Source organism: Acanthopagrus latus, chromosome 18, assembly GCF_904848185.1.
Source record: "Acanthopagrus latus isolate v.2019 chromosome 18, fAcaLat1.1, whole genome shotgun sequence".
Classification (NCBI taxonomy): Eukaryota; Metazoa; Chordata; class Actinopteri; order Spariformes; family Sparidae; genus Acanthopagrus; species Acanthopagrus latus.
In genome coordinates this window covers 5,279,405-5,294,482 of record NC_051056.1, presented here as the reverse complement: position 1 = coordinate 5,294,482, position 15,078 = coordinate 5,279,405, and the positions used below count along the sequence as shown (strand labels likewise).

At 40.5% G+C, this 15,078-nt stretch overlaps 1 protein-coding gene across 1 annotated transcript in view; it reads left to right on the top strand.

Annotated features, from left to right (window-relative positions):
* The first annotated feature begins 2,822 nt into the window (after positions 1–2,822).
* Positions 2,823–15,078, top strand: part of LOC119007383 (polycomb group RING finger protein 3) — a 68,282-nt gene continuing 56,026 nt past the window's right edge. Inside the window, exon 1 of the mRNA XM_037077033.1 lies at positions 2,823–2,979. The gene's annotated coding sequence lies outside the window, so the exon portion shown is untranslated. The remainder of the gene's footprint in view (positions 2,980–15,078) is intronic.

Sequence of the window (15,078 nt, the reverse complement as noted above, 5' to 3'; positions counted from 1 at the left end):
CAAATTAATCCATCAAATTCACAACACGACAGATTCAGCATGAATACAAGAAAATACTCAAATGTTAGAGATACTTCATTTTTAGTTTGACCCCTCCTCTAATTCTGTTTTTCAGACAGAAAAACAAACAAACAAACAAAAAAAACTGAAGTCAATACATGCTGTTCACAGCAGTGGAGGCAGTAATCAGATCTTTACCACACAATACTAATACCACACAGTCAAAATACATCCTTACAGGTAAAAGTTTAACATGCTTCCTGATTCAAGGTATGTATGTATATTAAGGAAAATATGTTTAAAGTTTAAGAGTAAAAGTACTCCATGCTAAAACATGTACACTGTTATGCCAATTATATGGAAGCATTAAAGGAACAGTTCACCCAAAAATGATAATTCAGCCATCATGCTCACCCCAATGCTGATCGAAAGGTGAGTGAAGTTTTGTAGTCCACAAAACATTTCTGAAGCTTCACACTAAAACAGCGTGGCAGCATTTTCTTTAAATGTTTTAAGCTCCCAAAAGGTCTAGCAGTGCTGAAATCCAAAAGAGATTTGAAAAAGATGTGGTATACATCCTTGACCTGGGTCAAATCCCTGCATCCATTTCAGACGGGGTGTGCGTTAACATTGATATCTTAGCAACTACCGTTAAGATTTCAGCTTTAAACAAAAGAGAGTAATTAATGTCTTTTCATTCAGAATCTCTGTGTATCTATTGTCAGACAGCAGCAGGGTGAGCAGACTGTGGCTGGGTGGGTGATTTCTTTCAGCATCCTTTGGGCTCCATGCAGATAAAAAAGATTTACTTTGGAACTCTGAATGTTGACTCCATGGCCACAGACAGTCATGCACATTAACGAAACGTTATTTGTAACTTCTTTCTCTGATATGAATTCGAGTACATCAAATTATTCTGTCCACATCTCTTGAAGTTTTTAATTGAGTTACTGTACATCCTGTGGAAAAAACAAAACAAAAAAACATGGCTGCAGCATTGTGTGGAAACACGGATGGGAATGTCAAAGATTTTAAACCTCAGCGGAGCAGCAGATGTTGGCATGTGGTTGTGCTATAAAAAGATTTTAATTTTTTATTTCACCATCATTGTTTCCAGTTAGGAGAGTGCAGCAGGCCATGTTTCATGACAACAACTTGACCACATGTTTTAAGGATCCCGCCAGAGATCAGGGCAGAGACTGAGATCCCAGCCACACTCTTACCCTCACCATAACCACACCAAATCTTGACCTAACCCCAACCAGCCCTTTCCTTAAAGTGAAACTGTCGCCAAAATGCAACCTAGGCTTTTTTTGGTGAATGTATATGAGTAAAACCTTTGTGTAAAAGCATAATTAAGATGAAAGAGGCACTTTTAACATTGACCATATTTTCATTTTTGGCTCAAACTCATTTTCAATTGGAGTGCTTGGGGTACTTTAGCTATAGCATCAAAATGGCTATTTTTTAAAACACTAAGAAGGCTTGACACAACATGAAACTCTGCTCGTAGTATCACCAGGGACCACTGGCTCCTGCTGCCTCACATATTGATGGATCTGGATCGTCGATCCCTGGGCTCCACTGGATCATTGCTCCTCTCTGTTTTAATATCTCCTTATATCTGTATTTCTGTGAAATGTGATTACCTCTTCACTTTAATCCAGGGGTGATCCTGGGGGGGCAACAGGGGCCAGTGCCCCCGTAACTTTGAGTCCTGACCCCCCTGTGGCCCCCCCAACAGGGAGTCTGCATTAATAATACAGTGACAGATTTCTTGCAATGACTTTGTACTGAAAGGCAAGGCAGAAATGAATTGTCTCAGCAGTTTACTACCCAATGAAAATTGTTGACATTGTAAACACTGTTTTAAGTCCCATTTATCCTGTGTCTCAAGGAGGGATTTGCCTTTTTTCCCAGGTTGAATTTGCCGCCCCACAAAAAAAGCTGGCCCCAACCTGGCCCCCCTATTAACGGGTCTAGGACCGCCACTGCTTTGATCTTCTCTGATTTACTCATCTTGTGTGGCCTGCCCTCTTTCAGGTCACATGGTGGAGAGGAGGTTGTGTGGCTCAGGCACCACTTGATGATGCTAAGGCCTGCTCAGTTGTCTCCTGCGTCCACACACTTTACATATACTGTATTATAATTCCTATCAGATATTCTGTCAATGCAATCTGCAAACTGTGATTTTGTGGTTCGGTTCTGCACATGCGATATCTATTGCATGTCTGTCCATCCAGGGAGAAGGATCCCTCCTCTGTGGCTCCTCCTCAGGTTTCTTCCATCTTCCCCCCCCCCCCATGTTAAAATGCTTTTCTCAGTATGGCAGGTTGTCGAGGGTCTAATGTCGACGGTTCGCTGTACAGTTTGTAAAGCCCACTGAGGCGATGTGATTGTCAGTTTTGGGCTACATAAATAAAATGATTTGATTTTTGATTTCATTATTATAGATTTGACCGAATCAGTGCTCCTTATTAGTTCATCTGATGGACAGCTTCGACTTTTCTGTGAATCTACTCTGCTTATCACTTAGATTTGACTGAATCAGAGCTGATCATAAATTAATTCGACAGGCAGAGTGACTGAGAGCTTGGACATTCTTGTGAAACTACTCTGGTTATCATATAGATTTGACTGAATCAGTGCTGATTATTAATTTAACACTTGTATTATTTGTATCTCGTCGACTGCCGTGTCCCACACACGGTGAAAACACTGACTGACTTCCTTTAAAGATGAATAATGAATGACACACTCAGCGGATCGATGTTTAAAAATTAGTTGCACCCGCTCACCCCACCCCCCTCTTCCCCCGCCACCTCCGGCGGCGCTTCTGCGCATGCGCAACCCTGCTCCAGGAGTGCTGTTTCGGCCTGTTCCGCGGCCGCTCGGTCATTTTCGCCTCTTTGTTTTACTGATAGTGGATTTAACTCGGATTCAACCCAATATCCAGCGGACCGTGCTGCTCCCGAACAGGTTAGTTCGCCTAACTACTCTTCCCCTCCTCATGTTCCGTCCTCGGCGGGTGTTCGACCGGTGTACGGTCCCGGTTCGAGCCCCCTCCTCCTCATTTTTCGCATGTCTCTTTCCGCTTGGTGCTACGGGGCATGCTATACGTGTTGTTTTATGTGTCTATGTGGTGGTGTATGGCGGCGCCGGGCCCTGCAGTTGCACACCGGGGATGGGGCTTCTCTTTTTTTAAGGGGGAAACGTGCTTTGTTAAGGCGGCTTTAAAGCTAGCCGGGATGCACACGGTTAGCCGAGCCGGAGACGAGGCTGTGGCAGCCGCCTCTCTGCCTGTCTCGTCATGTTTAAATGCTGTTGTTCGTCTCAGCCAAACACCAATTCTTCTTTCCCATTGAGCAGGAATGTTCTTGAGAAAAGCCTCCTGGTCCACCATTAGGCTAACCTCTGCCTCCTGCCGTCCAAAGTTCAGTGTGTGTTTGTGTGTGTGCGTGTGTGGAGGATCTGCATGAGGTTTGGATTAAATCAAGACAGAAAGTTGGTGCATTTTTTTCCTTCGGGGTGGATGTCGCCCCTCGCCAGACTGCTGCTGCTGCTGCAGCAAGCCCTGTGTGACATTGTGGGGGGGAAAGGCATGCAGAGAGCAGCCAACAAGTCTGTGCAGTTTTCTTAAAATCTAAACCATCACACAGAGAGGAGCATGTGTCTGAACCGAGCTCACATCAGGCGTTAGATTCAGGGGTTGCCTCAACTTTTCTTTTTTCCTCACAAGGGACCCTGCAACACAGGAAGCATGGCGAGGTTGATTGGCAGGTTAAAAACTGTAGGTGTTGAGGGTGAGAACTGGGTTAAATGCGGTCGTGGAGTGGAAGTTTTGTTGACTGTCTATTTATGCATCATCTCATCCACATATTAAGAGCCTCGCTGACTCATCAAGCCTCTTTTGTCATCAAGCCACTTTTTGTAATTAAGTCTTTAAATGAAGATGAAAGCTGTTTCACATTCAGCTGTTGCAGGATTTTGTCTCATTTTGAGGTCAACTAGTTTGAGAGTCATTTGTGGTTCAAGTTACACAAGTGTGATGTGATAGACACTGAGAAGGAACTTCAAAGTGAAGTGAGAGACATTTGTCTTGATGTTAACCTTTTAAAATGAACAATACTAGCATATTCATAGATTCTTCGGTGAAATTTTAAAGCCTGAATGATGTACGCGTCGGATGATCTTGGTGCAATACGAAAACTTAAACTTTGAGGTTGTAATGCAGGAAAAAGATGTATGGAGTATCTCATAATCTTCAAATGCCCTGTTTAGTTCCCAGATCACTACCAAAAATGTGTATATCCTGATATCTGTATCAGAATGTTTTTTAATCAGAACCTATCAGTATTGGTATCTGCCAAAAAAATAGGTAGATGAGTGAAGGATTTTTCAGCTGTCTATGAATAAGCATCGTCTCCACCACGTATCAAGAGCCTCACTGTCTCATCAAGTCACTTTTGTCTGTAATTAAGTCTTCAAAGAAGAAGAAATCTATTTCACTTTCATCTGATGCAGAATTTCCTCACATCTCAACTAGTTTGAAAGGCAATTGTGGTTCAAGTTAGTGTGTGATGTGATGAACACTAAAATTGAGAGAGTGTAATGCAGTGAGAAGATGCTCGGGGTAGCTTATACTTATTACATGTCGAGAGAAGGACCCTGCATGCATTGCACATATTTGTCGTTGCCAAAATCTGATTTTTTTTTTAATCTAATCATTGAATAACATGTTATCTAGACAGGGTGTCTGCAGGTTATTTAAAAGTCTTACACTTTTCAAAATATTAGGCCTTAAAAACCATTAAAGAATGCTTAATTTAAATGTGTGCACTCTTAATTGTCTCAAACATCTTATTTAATTGTATGTATCCATCTTTTGATTGCTTTCTGTCAAAATTAGTCAAGCTCTACTGGACGAACAGCCACATTTTTTGACGTTACTAATCTTTAAACCTACCACCGAATCCTTTTACTTTTTATTTACACTTACCTGTAGACAAAATGTCAGCCTAAAATAACCTTTCCCTCTTTAATAACCATATTCTTACATAAACCTACCACTGCACAGGGCCACAATCAAAACAAGACATTTCATGTGAGACACTGATCAACATTTTTCACCTTTTCTGAAAATCTGTAGACTGAACAGCTAATCAATTTTTCAAGAAATGATTTAAAGGTAATCGACCCTGAAAATCTTTTGCTGCAGCCCTACTGTAGACGCCCTCTTAGTTGTCTTAAATCTTTAACTTCTCAGCCAAATTTAGCACAATGGTAGTGTAGGCGTCTAGACATCTTTTGATCTCCACATCATGCCATCAATACACTATAAACCACAGACCTCTGTACTGACCAGACTTTTGATGCAGGGAAACCAAAGAATATTAATCAAGTTGTTGAGTTCAAATCAGGCCACTGACTGTATATTGACATTAAAGCTGCACCAGGCGCTGTCATCGTGTGCAGGCTGGCGGCTCCAATCAGCAGTGAAATTTTGCATAAAACAACCCCCATAACCTGGCTTACAGGGTTGTTTGTTGAAAGCACTTGACTCACATGTTGCCTGCTAATTAATTATTTTATGATTTTCTGCCGTTTTTGAGCTTCAATAGCTTCAAATTGGATAACACGCTGTTGCTAAACTGCACCCATTGTGCCTGTGTTTTAACAGCCGAGACACTCAGATGCTTTATACCATCAGAGAGGACAGAGCTCTGATGTTGCAGAGTCCAGCTTATCCTTTGACGGGGCTTTGAATTGCTCTTTTAACTTATTATAAAGATTTTTTGTTTGTTTGTTTTTGGAAAAATATACTGGCATCAGTCAGAAATGTTACTTTACTAGCTAAACCTGATCTTGCTGGGCTTGTTTCAGAACCTGCAGAAGGACCTTGCTGACCTGAATGATGGTTCTTGGCCAGCTGAATGCTTCTTGGCCTTCACTCAAAGATACCATATGATATGGCTGTTGCTTATGACCGCACATACCTGGCAAGCATTACATTTCATGTCAGACTTCTGCTTACTTTGCAGAGAAGTCCCAAATTACCCTGACCTGAAATTAAATAACATATAATACGTTTTTTTAATAGAACTGCAAGATTTCTAATGCACATTGACTACAAATGATCAAAAAGACATTTGTTTTGATCTGTTACCCCAAAACATGTGTCTGCATGCTATTTAAACAATGTTAATGGTCCCTCTGGGCAGTCAGAAAAAATGGCCCTGTAGGCCCTACAGGACCGACGAGCAGGATATGGCCTCTTTTGGACCAGTAGTGCTTGATAATGAAAACAACTCAATAGCGGCTCAGGCGCCAGAAGATGCATTTGTCTTTTCTTGGACAGGAAATTATCTCAGGCAGCTTCCTAAATGAGCTACTGAGCAACTGTAGAGAATCACTTGTCTGCAAATCAGGCTGCAGTTTATAGAAGCTGGTCTCTCCCTCCTCTTCAACACGGTTTCTCTGAAGATTTGATAAGGAGCTGGAAACGGAACTCTATAGAAACAGTAAATGATAATACAAGTATTGTACAGATTTAAATGCTGATGGACTCAATGATAGGTAAAAACTTTTGGTTGTCCAAGACCAACAGGGTGAAAAAAGGCTGCATTGTTAGGGGCCTTGAAAGTCTGAACTTTTAAGGAATCCTCCATGAGTTTGAAGGCTTATCAGATATCACAACCCTGCTCAGCAGTTTATGATAACATGAGAAAGAATTTTACAACTTTAAACTTATCACAGCAATGATAATTTAATCCTCTGTCTCTGTTAATTTCTATAATGAACACCAGACTTGTGTTGTTCATGTTGGGCTTCTTACACACCAGGTTGACAGTTGGCTCTCAGGCTTTAGGTAATTGTTTATGGCCCTATTTTAATTTTTTTTGTGGCGCTGCACTAGTCAGCGCTTGTTGGTGGCTTTTAGGCCAACTGAGAACCTCGAACCGCCGGTGAAAATTAGTCTGATTGGCTGTTGAGCTAAGCAAATAGTTGCAGGGAAATGGATACGGGAAAACGAATGGAAAGCCACTTGAGCATGACCCAAAAGTATCCATTATTTTACCCATTTATGGTCTCCTTTTCACCTCAGGTTGTGCCGCTCACTCCCTGGCCCTGAGTGGTGTGTTGTGAAACCCACTGAAAAAGTACTTCTTATTCTACTAGCATGCAGGTCCCACTAGTGATAGTTTGTTGACACCAACAGAATAAAAATAACAGGAAACAGGTGTGAACAATCAAGTGAAACATGGCGCTACACAAAGAAATGTCTGTAGCATTTAGCCCAGCTACTACCGTTCTCCCTACCTCTGATCTCCAGTCCTGCCTCTGCGACAGTAGGTCGAGCATGCCGGTCCTACAGCGATTGTTGACATCCATAGATGTTTTAAACTGGTGCACAGTACTAGACTGCGCGAAACCACATGACACATTACTTTACAATCCCATGGTTTAAGTCATTCATGCCAAGTGTCAAGCCTGTTTCAACTTTTTAATTGCAAGTGTCTGCTTTTTTTCCCCCACAACCCCCTTCTGCCCACACAGCCGCAGCAGTGGCAGAATTTGGTGTGAATCCAGCCTTGTTGTCGGGCTATAGGTTTGGTCACACCACTTAAACTCATGAATTTTTTTTTTTAGCAAAATCAATTCATTTAAATAGAGGGGCTGCTGAGATTAGTTCAAAATAAAGGCATTTATCTCCTATTGAGTTCTGCTTTTTTTTTTTTTTTTTAGTTTGACAAATTTGTGCCGTTGACCAACAACAGCATGCAGCCTTAATATTGCTGACCTTTGAGTGAGCCTGAGAGTCTGAGCACTTTTATTTGCCCCTCTTAATAACTCCTTATTGAAAGGATGTTCCATATTAGGAACAAGCTGCCAGAGGGAATAAATGGCACAGTTAAAAGAAAATAAAAAAAGAGAGCGAGGGAGAGCTATTGTGACACGTTCACTAGCAGTTTCCAGGGTTCTTGGTACATTAGCGGTTAGCTTACCAGATATTTTAAGTTTAACATCTAGTCAGTATGAGCAGACATAGCAAAAACGTGTGGATAAATTCTGCTGTGATGAAATACAGTGAAGCAGGATTTTTTTCTCTTTTGAAATTATGTTTAGCAGCATGAAGACCACAGGTGAATAAAAACTCTGCGGTGGAACCAGATGTAATGAAAATCTCAGAAACATAATTTATTACACATTTTTTCAAAACATGATGATTAATTTGACTAGAGGAAGCAAATGCTAACAAGAATGTTTAAATTAGACTTTGGGTTGGCATAGGGATGAATTATAAGAAACAGCATTCAGTCCACATAGAATCAGATAGATATCATTCATTCATATGGGGCTACACCGGCTGATCAGAAAAGATTCATGGCCTTGCTCGAGCCTCCACAGATGGTATCTTTTTTTATTCCAACGTCTTGAGTAACTGGTAGTCAGCAGGTTGTGTGAATTTGATTGTTTTGAGTTGCTTTTGTGTTGACATGTAAAACACCAGCTGACAGACAGGGCAGAAAACAGTCTGTGAGATTTCAGAAGGATACTCTCTCTTGTTCTGTTTTTAAATTTGATGCCCTGTCTGCTTTTAATTAAAGGAAAACAACATTAACCTTTCTTAAATGCGGGTGATTATCATCTACAGAAGTCTGTTTTTAGTCTAGTTGGTTAAATAAGTCAGTGCACACTGGATGTATGGATGCTGAAAGCTGCTCTGGAGGAGTTTCCGCTTTGGGCTTTCAGGTGTAACTGCCCCCCTGGCAGCCATAGTGGATCTTCAGTTGCTGCTGAGTGTTTTTCTAAAATTATGACATATGTCTATCTCAACAGCACAAACAACACATGATGACTTTCAGAAAACTGAAAACAGAGAATTTTGACTTTTTTCTCTTGAGAAATGACCCACATATCAGTGTGATCCAACTGCCAAGCCTGTACTGCAGGAAATTAATGAAATTGATATTGATTATTGTGGCCATTTATTAAATCACCATATCTGTATGCCTCCAGGAAACAGACAATTATAAAAATGTTTTACTGTCGTTGAGTCACTGGACTTTTAGATGAAGTTGCTCAACACATGAAAAACAAACCTTTTATAGAAAACTCATGCCTTCTCAGAGCCACTCAGCTTTCAGTCGAATAATTCAGAGTGTTCAACTTAATTTCAGTAGCATAAGATTCGAGATTGAGAGCGATGATTTTTTTTCAGCATTGTGTGTCAACATTCCCACACATTCACCTGCTCCTCTCACACTAAACTGCAGTTTTCTGGACCTCTTTAAAGCACCAAACAGACAATATAACAGGTCAGCTTTTATTTAGCGGTCTGTCAGCTGTTTGATGAAACGTGGTCAAGGGTCAGCGAAGGTCTGCGTGTGCACCAACTTCTCCTGAAACTCTGCAACAGAGCGATGCACAAGTGACAGCACTATTTAGCATCTCTGTCAGTTTAACGAGCCCAGAAAGCCTTCCGTAAATGAACGTCGGCGGGCCAAATGAGGAATTAATTACGTGCTTGCCTTGTACTCTGGCCCAGCTTGTACAGTAAATAGGTAATAACTGTCATCTCAGGGTCTGTGTTAGACTCACCCTGTCTCTGCCTGCGGCCTGGAGCCCACAGTTTGTGGTTAAAACTGGAAAAGCAAGACTGCACTACACGACAGCGAGCCTGTTCACTAGCAAACCCACGTAATGGCTCATTGCATCCTCCTCGTAGTGGCAAGTCTGTTTTTCACCGCAGATTTGACCGTGCATTTGAATATATAAAGCTGAACAATGTCCTGACGTCTTGTCAAAAAAAATCGTTACCACTAATAAAGCTGCAAAGTTTCCTGACATCTTGTCAAAAACTGACAAAAAACATTTGCTTGTTTGAGCTTGTGAAAAGTTTGTATTGGTGTAAACGGTGTTTTGGTTGGGACAAAAGAAGCAAATTTCAAGACCTCAGTCTGGGTTTTTGTAAAATTATTATCACCATCATTAAAACTGCCAGCTGATTAATCAGTTGTGAAAATAAGCATGCATCTTTAAATCTAATTAGGTAAAATAGGCATTTTCAAGTAAGGTTTACCTTCCATTTCCTTATATTTCTTTGTGGTCCTCTCTGCTGCCGCCATCTAAAGTGACGTGACCTCCAAAGACCTCTCCTGGCAGAGCTGCTCACAGTGCAGAGGGTGGTGGTGTCCAGGACCACCCCCCCCCCACCAGTCTTTGGTGTCATTATCCTGGAGGTCAGCAGGCCAAGAGCCTCAGAGGAGGTCCACGTTGACCTGAGGGTTTTTCTCTCAACAGTGTGTGTTTTCAGTGACAGGTGTAAACTGGGAATGATTACATGGATGATGCAGGTCAACACATGAATAAACGTCAGTAATTCAGTTTTAGGATAAGTAGTCATCTGCTCCAATTAATGAAAGCTTTTAGATTTGAACACCTTATATATTCTCTGGTGCAAAGGAAGTGGGTTGTTTTCAGATTTTTGCGACTGTTTTACATAAATAGAAAAGGTAGGCTAGCACGAAGAGTGAAAGCCACTCTGGCTGAACTGAGAGAAAGAGAAATGTCGCCTACAGAAACTGACGAGTCATATCTCGAAAGAGGTTACAGTTCAGTCAGAAGCTTTTAATATGCTTAGAGTAGTTTCACTCTAAATCTGTTGCTTTGCTTCACCACCCAAAATGTGAACCAATTCCGGTTGTGATCAAATGTAGGGATGCACAATATGGATTGTTTTCAGCTGTTTGTGCTCAGAAATTAATTACCTGCTTCTCGTGGCTGATACCGGTAGTGCCTATGAGATAATCAATAACTGATCATTTTCATATTTTGTTATTTTAAAGGCCTTCTACTTCTGCGCTTCTTCTTATTTGCTCTTTTTCTTCTCCTCCTCCTCTGTTTTTTTAATAGATTTTATAGAAAAAAAGATTAATCAAGTAAAAATCTAGGATGACAATTAATAGTAACACTAATTGTTGTCATCAGATCCTTTCCTTGCTGCTTTAAAATCAGTTGTGCAGCACCAGTGAAGAAAACGATGGGCAACGTCCTCTTTACAACAGGAAGTTAAGCTCTTGAGAGCAATGGGGCCGTAATTTCAAAAACTGAACACTGCATGGAGAGGCTGTAGCTTAAAAAGCCAAAGGTTATTGTATTTCAGTCTTTGAAAATAATACTTTTACGTTTGAACGTCTGCTCTGGCTGAGAGGCAGTAAAGCTAACCTCTGCCTTCCTGACTTGCTACTGTTCAACTGATAGTCAAACACAAGTGGAGCTGCTGAGTTTCAAGTCATAGACGACTTTGGTTTTACTGGGTGTAACTAAGAATGTTGAAAGAAAATTCACACGTGGTTCAGCAAACCCTCCCTGTGCAAATAAGGGTTTAAAACGCAGTTTATCACAGAGGTATTGTTAGAGTTGGTGGCAGGCAGCTGACTCCCGCTCTCTGTCAGCACTGACTTCATTAAAAAAGTGACATTTTTGACAGGGACCTTTGACAGACGGGGTAAGTAAAGCACATTTTGACACCAGAGTCCTGATATAAAGTGACATGCGGTCTGTAATTATGAAACTATAACCAGAGCAGCAGGTGTTGGTTAATTGGGGAGAAAATGTGTATCACAGTTTTGAAATTCACAGCTGGAATCATCAAGATAAAAGCAGATTTAATAAGGGAATACAATCTTTAATTTACTGTAAACGCATACAGTTCAAGTCCTGCAAAATATCTTTAAAGTGACCTTTATCTGTAATATTCTGCAGTCATCGCTTGAACTGTTGTATAGTTGTATAATTCACTCTCAGCAGTCATAAAAATCACATTTGGCTCTTGATGATTTCATAATATCATCATTAAGTCACAAAGTTATGGCCTCTACTCTTTGTTAAAACTCTATCCAGCCTCTCTTTTATCTGATAAAAGCAAATCCTTTGATTTTCCTCCACCAGACAAATGCTTGTTTCCGTACTAATCAGGCTTTTATACAGATTATTTTGAGCGTAGCGGGGAGGAAGAGAGAGCACTGAGCCTCAGGACACTGTCATAGAGAGAGAACAGCCTGTAAAAATCAAACATGTGGCAGACAGTTAATTTAAGTGAGTGTGTTTGTGAGGCTGCTAAAATGTGCCCAGCAAGTGACAGTTTGGAGGCACCCAGCTGATACTGTCTGGGTTAAAGCCACCGCTGTGATAGCTTAATGTTGCATCAGAATCTTAGCAGCCTTCATCACAAACAGTCTCTGCTTCTTGTGTCGTCGACCGGATCCTCATCCTGACTCAGATCACGGTCGTTTATGTGGAACAGTGAACCTGAAGTTGGAGCATGTTTAATCTTGTGCTTGAAAACAGTTGATTGAGGGGGGGTTTCCCAGTACCCTCTGGTCCCAGTGCTCTGATCTCTACTGGGTATAACATGTCCAGCCTACTGATAATCAGACTAACTTCAGCCTGGTGTCTGACCTGCATTTGTCCTCTCACATCAGGACCAGGCTGTTTATCTATTCTTGTCTGTCCACAAAAACTTTTTATGACATATAGACCAGGGTTGCACCACTACCGTTTTTTTTTCACACCGAGTACAGGACGAGTATTTTCATTTGTGTACTTGCCCATACCAACATTTCTACCACAGAAATAACTATCAGGTTATAGATGCACTGAATTGGAAGACAATTCTCTTCTCTGCCTGTTACAACAAATGATAATACATAAATGAAAATAAGTATAAATAATCATCATTTTCTGTGTCAACAAATAGCCTCCACATTGGCACTGACTTCACATTTTGGCAAAAAGAAACTTGACAAAATATCAATGAAATTGCATTGCATTTTTTGTAAAAAAAAAAGTAGTGAAAATAAATAAAATTGGTATATAGAAGCTTTTGAAAAATTGTGCATTTTGTAATAAAGCACTTCAATTTAGAAAAAAAAAACATTTCTGTTTTTCCTCAAGTAATGCCTCAGCTACCGCACTCATGCACTCCTGGACAACCCCTCTGTCAGTAAATAGCTTTTTGTATTGACCAAAAATGACTCTGGGGGAACATTCATTAACTCTTAGAGATGACGTGTGGGGTTATTTATCTCTGTTGTCTTCACTTCACTCTGTCTCTCTTTTGAAATGACAAGCCACCCTATGATCATGGTCTTCAGTTTCATATGTGTACAGCCAAATGCAATAACGTGGCATTGGTGAATTTTTAGGAGTACTGAGTGCAGCACTGACCTGATGCCGGTATCGGTGCATCCCTAATATAGATGCTTTGTTATGATAAATTACTGCTTCGTTAATGTACAATGTTGAATTATCCCTCAGTTAGCTGCTGAATTTGATCTCATCTCGTCTCTTTGGTGCTCCAAATATAAGTGCATCTTGCTCTTGTCCGATCAAATCAAGATTGTCTGAAAACTATTATATGGTTGATATTAGAGGTAGACAGATTATTTGCCCAGCTGATTACCAGGGATGATATTCAAGTTTTTCTGATTATGCTGATGAAATAAACTCTTTTTAAAATGTCCCAATTACCAGCATCCTCTCACACAATTTCCCTCCTGCAACATTAGCCGAAGAAATTTTATGAAAACAACAAATTTAGAAAAATCTAAACTCACAGCCATTTTAGATGCAACAGCAAATGCCAAATTTCCCCATGGAAAGTAATTCTTGAAGACCCCTCTCTATTTTGTCTCCTGGCTTGTTTGCCTCTAGCCTCAGTTTACTTCCACATCTGCACTATGAAACTTGGCTGCTATCTGATAGGTAACATGTCACAGCCAGTAAACACATGTAGTGTAGAGAAGTATAAAGTAGCAGATAAAGGAAATACTCAAGTAAAGGATCTCAGAATTGTACTGAAGCAGCAGTACACTGGTTTATTTTATCACTGGTTGTTCAAAATTTTGACACAAAGATTATACTCCAAATCAATATCTGTCCTAAATATTAGCTTTCAGCCCCCTCTAATAACTGTGCTCTTACAGAGCCTCATCAGTCGACCCCTAGTAGATATATCAGATTAGCATGAGTAAACTCATGATGATTTTGTGCAGCTTCGTGGAAACTCTCCCAACTCTGATTGCAATCACGAGCAATGATCTAAATAGTTGATCTCTTTTTTTTAGTTGTGAAATGGTCTGAAGATGATTTACTTTAAGGGGCAGCTGAATTTGCAAGATCACATGAACCAAAGACATTTATTGTCATAAATGACCAAGAGAAGCAGCAAATCTTCACCTTTAAGAAGCTGGAACCAGCAAATGTTTGACATTTTTACTTGAAAAATTACTGAAGGGGTTATTAAAATAGACTTAAACTAATTTTCTTTCAGTAATCTCAATTAGAAAATTTGCTAAATGCTGCATTGTTCACTTTGTAAAGTGGCCAGTGCATTCATGTATTCATCTGCCAAAACATTTCAACAAACAAGAAGTTTTTCAGAACAGAAAAGAGGCCAGTTGGTTTCCTTCCAACATGACTGGTGAACTCCACATAGTTAATGCTCCAGCCAAAATACAGCACCATTTGGCCAGCCACTGGTGGTCCCCAGGATGATTATCTGGGATAGAGAAGAGCTGCTTTGCATCTTGACAACATGCAGCCAAGATTACACTGTTACACTAAAGCCAGGCTCACTGCTGTGACTTAAAATAAGACAGGAGGTACAGACACATTCAGTCTTCTGACATTGTAAGGAGCAGATCAAATATAAAACAATTGTCTGTCAAGAGGTCGATGATGTGGCTGACTCAGGTTCACTTTTTTTCAAGGTGCTTTTCAGGTTCTGCTGTCAGACATCTGCTATACCAAGACAAATACTGAACTGAATTCTCCAGAGCCCAAAGTAACCCAGTTTGCTTCATTTACTATTGTGAATAACCTCAAAAGCAGCACTTACATTTAACCCTATGAAAACTGACCTCCCATGGGCTTCCCCTAGAGTCTGTGGGAGATTGTTTACTTGAACCTGTTTAAAACAATCTAAAATGAAGAAACTATAACTGTTCTTCTTGCAGCAGACTTTAGTCTTCTGTGTAATCGTGCTGTATGTGTACAATGACGTCATTAGGC